Source organism: Cherax quadricarinatus, chromosome 6, assembly GCF_038502225.1.
Source record: "Cherax quadricarinatus isolate ZL_2023a chromosome 6, ASM3850222v1, whole genome shotgun sequence".
Classification (NCBI taxonomy): Eukaryota; Metazoa; Arthropoda; class Malacostraca; order Decapoda; family Parastacidae; genus Cherax; species Cherax quadricarinatus.
Genome location: NC_091297.1, coordinates 72755263 through 72762315, shown reverse-complemented (window position 1 = coordinate 72762315; position 7053 = coordinate 72755263). Strand labels below are relative to the sequence as shown.

General features: G+C 38.3%; 1 long non-coding RNA gene across 1 annotated transcript in view; it reads right to left on the bottom strand.

Moving 5' to 3' along the window:
• Positions 1-1856: 1856 nt before the first annotated feature.
• The window catches only part of LOC138852324 (uncharacterized), a 107275-nt gene continuing 102078 nt past the window's right edge, over positions 1857-7053 (bottom strand). The window contains exon 3 of the long non-coding RNA XR_011391645.1: positions 1857-4128. This is a non-coding gene — a long non-coding RNA (uncharacterized lncRNA). The remainder of the gene's footprint in view (positions 4129-7053) is intronic.

The following is a 7053-nucleotide window of genomic DNA, read 5'->3' as shown; positions in this document are numbered from 1 at the left end:
ACAGGGGTGTCACTAGCACGTTAAGAGACCATACAATAAGTGTCAGGGGCCCGAGACTGTTCAACTGCCTCCCAGCACACATAAGGGGGATTACCAACAGACCCCTGGCAGTCTTCAAGCTGGCACTGGACAAGCACCTAAAGTCAGTTCCTGATCAGCCGGGCTGTGGCTCGTACGTTGGTTTGCGTGCAGCCAGCAGCAACAGCCTGGTTGATCAGGCTCTAATCCACCAGGAGGCCTGGTCACAGACCGGGCCGCGGGGGCGTTGACCCCCAGAACTCTCTCCAGGTAAACTCCAGGTATGTGTTCGAGTGGTGCGTTGCAACTGGAGTTGTGTAGTATCATCTCGGCTTTCTTCTTGCAATCGATGATAAAAAATGTTATGGGTAATTAAGTTCAATGACAACATAATTAATATAATTAAATTATTCTTCGAGGGATATGAGAGTGGAAGAGGCTTGTATGTTCTTAAGGAGAATCCAGTGATCCCATGCTTGTTTCTAGCATCAGGATGTGAATAATAATGAATATCATTTATATATATATGTTTGCTCTAGGCTTTGATATCAAGTTTATCGCCATCTTTTCGAATCATTACGTCTAAGAAGGAAATGTGCTATTGTTCTTCATTGGTGAACTTGACGGAAGGTTCCACCGCATTGATGTTGAGGAGATTCTGGGTGTTGAGGCGTCGAGAGGCAATGATTAGGGTACCGTTGACTAATCTTTCCCATGTGACACCTTTTGGAATGTGAGTTTTAAGTCTTCCTCCAGCTGTTCCACGTAAAAGATGATCATGACATCACTAATTGACACACAGTTCAATGGCGTCAGTGAAATTTTGTGCAGGTAGAAGTAAATTTAGTCCATCATGAATAAGGCCAACGATCTGAGAGGCTGGCACTAAAGTGCCAGCCTCTCAGATTGTTGAAACGAAAGAATCTCTTATTTTCCATCGCTTTGCTCTTGATTCTGTTGAGATCTTCAGAGTGTTTTAGGTAGAACCTTCAGTCACGTTCACTACTGAAGAAAAAAAAAAACAGGATAACTTCCTAGAGTACTGATGCGGCAAGATGGCGATAAACTTGATTTCAAAGTCTTGAAGATGTCTCAAGCCCATGAAGGTGGACGCATCTCCAGGCTGAGGAACTGACCACTTCAGACTGTTTCAAGGTTGATGAACCAGTCACGTAATCTTCACCTCTCCATTGCTTCTGCTATCTTCGCCATCTCTGTACTCGACTGATGAATATCATTATTTTAATAATATACGATACCGACAACTTAATAAGTAAGACACAGGTACAATACCGGAAACACTGAAATCGGCTATAATTGACTCTAATAATTTGCCTACAACTGAGGTGAGGCTTATTGGGTCGAGTGATTGAAAATAATTACAACCCACAAATTGGTAATGACGTCTGGACGATGTTTCGCCTCGTCCAGAATGTACCGAAACATTATTTAGTTATCATTTCCACTTTGTAGGCTCCTGTGAATAAATATTTGGACTGTATACACGATATTAATATTGAGATATAAATACATAGACAGTTTCTTTGGCATTATTGTCATAAATTCATACATGCATTCATAGAGGAATGATATTCATTGTGTTAATACTGATACTATATAATTACTTCAGTATACATATATAGAAAAACGGGATACATAGCATTAGGGGTGACACACATACTATTACCTCAACATATATACATATATATATACATATACATATATATATATATAAATATATACATATATATATATATATATACATATATATATATATATATATATATATATATATATACATTATGTATATATATATATATATATATATATATACCAAGGCGGAGGAAAAAAAATCAGAAGCCAAGAAAAATGTCTCTTGACTCAAGTATATGTAACAGAAGTCCCACTCTAAGGACGGAAACTCTATTTTAGCTGGATTTCCATGATCTAGAATCCGTTTTACCTAGACTAACTTGAAGTTAATTTCACAGGGAGTAAAACATAGATACTAGGTGAGAATGGTAAATTATGAGTGGCAACCAATGGTTAACATGTTGAATGGTAAATAACCAATGGTTGTATAACTGTGGAGAGAGTCGGAGCTCCAAACACAATGTTGGTGTTTTTTAACATATATTGTTACTGTGTTGGCGCTTGTAGCATACACTGTTCCAGTGTTGGTGATTTTTTTATATTTCTTCCAGTGCTGGTTTTTTTAACATACATTGTCCCAAACAGTGCTGGTTTTTTTTTTTAGCATTGCTCCAAACAGCTTTGGTGTTTTCTAAATATACACTGTTCCAAACAGTGTTAGTGTTTTTTTAATATACTTTGTTTCAAACAGTGTTAGTGTTTTATAACATACATTGTTCCAAACATAGTGTTGGTGTTTTATAACATTGTTCCAAACATAGTGTTGGTGTTTTATAACATTGTTCCAAACATAGTTTTGGTGTTTTATAACATTGTTCCAAACATAGTGTTGGTGTTTTATAACATAAATTGTTCCAAACATAGTGTTGGTGTTTTATAACATTGTTCCAAACATAGTGTTGGTGTTTTATAACATAAATTGTTCCAAACATAGTGTTGGTGTTTTATAACATTGTTCCAAACATAGTGTTGCTGTTTTATAACATAAATTGTTCCAAATATAGTATTGGTGTTTTGATAACATAGTGTTCAAAACACAGTTTTGGTGTTGTATAAAATACATTGTTCCGAGCACAGTGTTGCTGTTTTATAACATTGTTCCAAATACAGTGTCGATGTTTTTTTTAACTTTGTTCCAAACGTAGTGTTTGTTGTATGTAATAAGGTAGATGAGCTTCCACATATAAAGCGTTTCATGGCTGAAGATTTGCAGCATCAACAGTCTTATATATGTTAGTGTTGTCAGTGAACCTTCGCCGTAATTCATGAAACATAACATCAATACTATAAAAAAAATGAAGGTGAAGCTTGGCTGTGACAGTGACATCTCCATCATTCAGTTTAACTTCACACCAACTCAACTTAACGCTCATGATTTCACTTAAGCTTTTAAGAATGCTTCTGCTAGACGTCTTGACTGCACCTCTCGTTCAACATCATCAGCCGTAAAGTGCTGGTTGTAGCACCTTCACACATGTGACATACACTGTACTTTCCGTAGACTAAATAAACAATTAGATCAACCATTAAGAAGGCGTGTTGCATTACAATATCCTCAAAATGTCAACAGTCATACCATACCCCGGCCTGATCTCTGCCGTCACAGTGGAAGATGTGTGTGGTTCACTGATGGTAAATGCAAGACTAGTACGCCAGACGCTAGTGAGTGATCATTGCCAATTTTAAACAGCTCCTGACAAGCAAAACGCCACCACAAGTTATAGTAATGTTTGTTAAACTTCACCGTCACCTGTCACTGTTCATGTGTCTCACTGTAGTTCATCAAGAAAGATTCAGCATCCCAGTTACAGTATTATATTTTTGTTGTTATGGGTAACCCGCCAGTTACACAGTGTGACACTGCGTCGTACAGTGTCACACTGTGTCGTACAGTCCCACATAGTGTCACACTCTGTCGTACAGTGTCGTACAGTGTCACACTGTGTCGTACAGTATCAGTGTCACACTGTCGTACAGTGTCACACAGTGTCACACTGTGTCGTACAGTGTCACACAGTGTCACACTGTGTCGTACAGTGTCACACTGTGCCGTACAGTGTCACACAGTGTCACACTGTGTCGTACAGTGTCACAGTGTCGTACAGTGTCACACTGTGTCGTACAGTGTCACACTGTGTCGTACAGTGTCACACTGTGTCACACAGTGTCACACTGTGTCGTACAGTGTCACAGTGTCGTACAGTGTCACATATTCTTTATAGCACAAACGTCGCACAAAATACGAATAATGCAAAAGAAAAAAGAAGATCCTTCGCTTCTAAATTACCACTTAACGAGTTCCATGTCATTACTTAATGGATTCCAAGTCTTCACTTAAGGGATTCCAAGTGTTCACTTAGTGGACTCCAAGTCTTCACTTAGTGGATTCCAAGTCTTCACTTAGTGTATTCCACCTCCTCATTTAAGACTGTCTCAGAGAACCACTTTGGTAAATTCCTGAAAAAAAAATTAATATAATCAGTATACCCGTATTAATTACACAATGTATATAATAAAATATTAAGTTCCTTCGATTTTTATTAAAAATTAGGTATTTTCTTATTTATAAATGTGAAGAGGAGGTGGCCAGGCTAGACTGTACTGTTGTTGGTATTAAAATACTGGACATAGTGAAGAGCAACGGAACGAGACAACAGACATAACGAAGAGCAACGGAACGAAACAACAGACATAATGAAAAGCAACGGAACGAAACAACAGACATAATGAAGAGCAACGGAACGAAACAACAGACATAATGAAGAGCAACGGAACGAAACAACAGACATAATGAAGAGCAACGGAACGAAACAACAGACATAATGAAGAGCAACGGAACGAAACAACAGACATAATGAAGAGCAACGGAACGAAACAACAGACATGAAATAATAGATGGACAACGGTAGACAGGATAATTATTGGCTGGAACTAACACTGTAAATACTAAGACAGGGACTGAAAGACAGGAAATGAAATACAGGAATTAGTGGGGCCAAAAATGATAGACAACACTCAACACGAAATATTTGACAGGAAATAATACATGGAATACTAGACAGGAAATATTAAACAGGAGCTACTAGACAGAAGATACTAGAGAGGAAATAAGTAATTGGTCAGCAGACACAGGTAGACTGCTTTCTGGGTGAGTGTCCGCCTCCTGATACACTGTAGCTGACCATACACACACTCCTACTAGTATGTAGCTACTTTCAAGAGGATCCCTTGATGCTGCTGGTGAGATCTTGATCCAAGGAATTGGAGCTATTTATCTCTTTCATGGATCAAACCTGATTACTCCCCCCCCCACTGATTAATATAATAACACCAGCGTGAGAAGTTTGAAGACTGTCGCACATGTGTCTTACTATTTAACAAATGAATAATTTGTTTAATTCTACTTAATAAGTACATGCCGATAAATTATGGAATTTAGAATTGAGGGCAATAAATAACCAGTCAAGCTCATACTGGAAGCAAGTAAGCTTCTGGGAGTTCAGAAAGCTGCGCCTCGCTGCATTAAACTGCTCATGAGCAAAATGCAAAACCAGAAGTCTCACTGAGCTTTTGTTTTTTCCTGCTAAGACTAAGTAATTCCTATGTTTTGTTAAGCTCAGCCTAGTGGAGAACTGAGTTTTGTGCACTACCAAATGTATACATATTTCTTCCTATCACTAGAATACTTTGATTCTACAAATCTGTAATAAAATGTGAATGCAATATATTTTGAATGTTAATCAACTCCTAAACATCCTTTTGGGTATTAATCCAGTCCAAAAAATTCTCTGAGATGTGGGCGTGGGTTGGGATGTGGGCGTGGGTTGGGATAAACTTGGTTTTGTAAGGAGTGAGAAAGACGGGATGAGGTAGAAATGTTTCAATTCAAGAATTATGTGGAATAGAATAATAATGGGATGTGAAAAATGGATTATAGTAAAGGTTATGCACCTAAGGGCGAAAGGAGTGGAGAGAGAGAGAGAGAGAGAGAGAGAGAGAGAGAAAGGCTGGCTGGAAAAAGACACACAGATGCAATATAATATTATCCTTTATTGGCAATGTTCAGCCGACACAGTACACGCCAGTACTCTTGGCACCTTCCTCCTGGGACGCCAATACTGTTGGTACCTTCCTGGCTATGACGTCACGTCCTCATGCTGCGTATTTCATCTATCTATGGGGTTTCATGGTGACGGAACAGTTCCTACCAGCAGCAGACAAGATCTAAGGAACCCTGATCGTGTATCAGCCAGCAACAGCTTCGGAAATTTCAACCAAATCAAGGCAAGTGTGCGAGCATCAGTGCCAACTTAGGCCTAACATGACAGAAAAAAAATGAGCATCTTCAACAGATACTGATAAATTTTATAAATATAGGTAGTCAGAATGGTGCTCTTGATTACAAAGATGTCAAAAGTGCAGTAATTGTATTCAGTTTCAAACAATATGCAAGGAAGAAGCCAAGAGCTTGAAACATTGTCTAGGAATTTACTGACAAATTGCCGGGAAATGCGTAGAGAAAAATGTAAAAATAAAAATGTACAAACTATGCTATTTCCACACTGTAGCCTAAACAAAATAGTCTTACCATCTTATGAGAAAGTGATTGTAATAACTTACTACAATGGATAGATTACAAGTTTTTTCCTGGAACATTGTTTCCATCAGAAAGCGGTTGCCTGACTTACAACCAAGAATATTGATGTCATCTGTTTGCAGGAATGTCGACTGCAAGCTGGAGCACCTCCACCAAAGTTTCCTGGATATGCAGCTTATAACTTAAGGTCAACCAACTGTTATGTGATGTATGTTTAAAAGAACTTGCCACATTCACTCCTTGTCTTGCAGAGTCGAGTAAACATGCAGTATCATGGTGTCAAAATATACTCAGGCAACTTTTCCATAAACATTTTTGATCTTTATGCTCCAGCGAACTAGCTTCGACCTGATGCTTTACCAGTTCCCATCAATAGTAAACCTACCCTCGTTCTTGGAGACATTAATGCCAGACAAAAGATTATCGGAGGGTCTGTAACAAATACCAATGGAACTATACTTCTGAAATATCTAAATGAGCATGATAATGTTCAAATTGTGGGCACTATTAGGCCTACTCACATATATGTCGGCATACATGATCTGTGATTTCGATTTAATGTATCATATACGATGCATGACTCTGTCATAGTTGACGATCTTATATCTGATCACTTCCAACGACTCACAACTGTCAATCTTGATCACATCTCCACCAATCAAAGAGCTAAATACAGAAGGAGAAAACTCATTCTTTATCCAGAACACGGATATAATATATAGCTTCTTTAATTACTTGGATCAGTGGCGTAAGAATTACGAGCCCATTGGCACACGAAAATTCAG